This window comes from Pristiophorus japonicus, chromosome 2 (genome assembly GCF_044704955.1).
Source record: "Pristiophorus japonicus isolate sPriJap1 chromosome 2, sPriJap1.hap1, whole genome shotgun sequence".
In the NCBI taxonomy this organism is placed as follows: Eukaryota; Metazoa; Chordata; class Chondrichthyes; family Pristiophoridae; genus Pristiophorus; species Pristiophorus japonicus.
In genome coordinates this window covers 232,548,773-232,551,807 of record NC_091978.1, presented here as the reverse complement: position 1 = coordinate 232,551,807, position 3,035 = coordinate 232,548,773, and the positions used below count along the sequence as shown (strand labels likewise).

General features: G+C 52.3%; 1 pseudogene; it reads right to left on the bottom strand.

The window, feature by feature from the left end:
• Positions 1–574: 574 nt before the first annotated feature.
• Positions 575–775, bottom strand: LOC139251563 (U2 spliceosomal RNA; annotated as a pseudogene).
• Positions 776–3,035: the final 2,260 nt, after the last annotated feature.

Here is a 3,035-nt window from a genome sequence, read left to right as displayed (position 1 = left end):
TGGAGACCTGCAATAAAAGACTAAGGTCACACTTTACTTTGAGCTTAGTGTTCAGTCTGACTCTTTCTCCATACATAACAGTTCTGTGAGAGGTTTTTTCCTTCACAGGTCTGGCTTTCGTTATTTACATATATGTACAGTTTCTTCCGTGTTATCGAGTGTCCCCGGTTAAAAACTCTCCTGTCGGGGCCTCTTGCAGCTCGCAGCCAGTGAATAAGGAGGCGTCCACGGCACTCTAGGCCATGGTCCAACTACTTCTCCTTCCCGCCCCGTCCTCTGAGTCATCACCATGGGAGGAAGACCCGCATCCACCACGCTCATTATCGTGCCTTGGTTTCTCTTTGCCTTTATCTTCCCCACCTCGGGGTTAAACAACTTACACTGGTTGATGTGATACCATTTTGTGTGTTTCGGGAGTCTTACTGCATATACCATGGGGCTCGTCTTATCTATGATTTTTTTTTTTTAATTCGTTGCCAATCTTTCCAATTCTTTGTCAAATCACAAACGCCAGACGTCTCCTTGCACCTGTCAAGGATCACTCTGCGCCAATGCTCTTAGCCAAAAGGCCTAGAGCCACTGCACCGTTCCTGGAAGTACTGCAATACCAGGTTCGTGCCATGGAGGTGGATGGGTCAGGCCCCCCACCCACCTCCTATTTTCAAAAAGCATAGGAGAACCACCTTCCTGATCCAGGGAGAACCACTTTCTGGTCATGGTTACTCCCCTGTCAGGTCAGTTACGCATGATCTTAGCCAAAAGGCCGAGAAGCGATTTTATAAGGCCCCATGTACAGTGGCTCGAATGCCCCTACTCGGGCATAGTTCCTGACCATTACCTGGTCTCCCACCTTTCACTTGTGGGTTCTCTGGGACTCTAGCAGCAACTGATGTTTCCGGTGCTGGCTCCCCAGGTTACTGGCTGCCTGCCAGTGAATCTGTTTTAAAGTGTCAAACAGATTCTGGACAAACCTGTCCTGGTTTACCTCCCTGACCTGAGCTTCTGTGAGGACCGGCGGCAACACTTGGGTTGGGGTGCGCATAATCCTCCCGGTCATGAGCTCATGTGGGGAGTACGCTGTGCTTTTGGAGGGGCTGGCCCGGACACCCATTAAGACTAGAGGCAAAACCTCATCCCATCTCTGCGGGAACGGGCTTATCTCCTTCCTCAGTCTTTCTTTCAGTGTTCGGTTCATGCGCTCCACAATCCCCAATGACTGGGGGTTGTGAGCCACATGCCATTTCCCTTATATTCCCAGAGGTTTTAAGGTGGCCTGCATCACCTGCCCCATGAAATGGCTCCCTTGGTCGGACTCCACGACCTGTCACAGTCCCCATCACTTCCCTCACTAGGATCCTAGCCGTCACTAGTGCCATGGCTGCTCAGCTGTTTAAGGCTCAGAAATGCCCTGTGTTTGCAGTCTATTAGCTCTTGAATCTCTTGATCATTTTCATCAAACCAGTCCTGGTGTTTCCTGGTTGAGTGACCGAGCGTCTCCTTACAGACACTGGTTATGGAGGCCTGGAGGGCAGACCAAGCGCTGTGGGCATTCTGTGTCTCAGGGTCATCAAAGCACGCCAGGTTAGCTGTGAGGCGCTGGCTGTATAGGGCTCTTTTAGCTGGGTCCTTAAGTGCCCCGGCATTGACTTTTTTGCGACACTGCTTCTGCTGCCCTCTTCGCTTTGGGGCTATGTTGATGTCAATGATGGATCGGATTAGGCAGTGGTCCGTCCAGCAGTCGTCAGCTCCTGTCATGGCGCGGGTGATGTGCACATCCTTGCGATCCCTGGCTCGGACGATGACATAGTCGAGCAGGTGCCAGTGCTTGGAGCGAGGGTTTTGCCACGATGCCTTGTATTTGTCCCTCTGGCGGAACAAGGTGTTGGTGATGACAAGTTCATGCTCTAGACATTTTGTCAGGAGTAGGGTACCGCTGGAGTTGGCTTTCCCTAACCCCTCTCTGTCAATCACACCTCCCCAGAGGTCTGTGTCTCTGCCGACCCTGGCGTTGAAGTCGTCGAGGAGGATCAGTTTGTCGTCCACGGGGACACAGGTCAGGGATTTTTCGAGGTTGGAGTAAAAACCCTCTTTGGCCTCATCTGTTGCATTGAGTGTTAGGGCGTAAGCACTGATGACTGTGGCGCACTGGTTCCGGGATAGGGTGAGTCAAAGCGTCGTGAGGCGTTTGTTAGTCCCGCAGGGGGAGTGTTTGAGGCGGTCGACCAGCTTGTTTTTGATGGCGAAGCCGACTAAGTAGAGGCGCCGTTCTGCCTCTGGTTTCCCTTTCCAGAAGATGGTGTAACCTTCACCTTGTTCCTTGAGCTGGCCTTCCCCTGCCCGCCGGGTCTCGCTTAGGGCTGCGATGTCGATATCAAAGCGTCTAAGTTCCCGAGCATTTATGGCGGTGCGGCATTCCGGTCTGTCGCTGTTGGGGTTGTCCATCAGGGTTCTGACATTCCAGGTCCAGAACTTCATGTTAACGGAGTGGAAGATACCTGTGCGTAATTTCTTTTAACGCGGGGTGATCGATCACTGCATCTCTAAAATCTCCCGGCATGTTCTCCCCCCTCCAGAGATGTGGTTGTGTATTCGCGCCAGTAGTGCCTCTCCGCCATACTTCAGTGCCTCAGCAGGGATTCCATCTGCTCCCGTAGCCTTGTTGTTTTTTAGCTGTCTTATGGCCTTTTCTACTTCATTGCAGTGTTGGGGTCTCACTGAGGTGGTGGCGGGTAGCATGCTGCGGAATGGAGTCGAGAACACTCGAGTCAAAGGCAGAGTCTCGGTTGAGGAGATCTTCAAAGTGCTCCTTCCAGTGGGCCCTGACTGCCTCGGTGTCCTTGATGAGTGTTTCCCTGTTCTTGGCCAGGAGTGGGATGAGGCCTTGGGAGTTTGGTCCGTATGTGGCCTTGACTGTGGTGAAGAATCCTCACACATCATGGCTGTCGGCCAGCTGCTGTATCTCCTGTGCTTTCTCCATCCACCACCTGTTCTTTAGGTCCCTGGTTTTCTGTTGGAACTTAGCCTTAGTCTGTAAT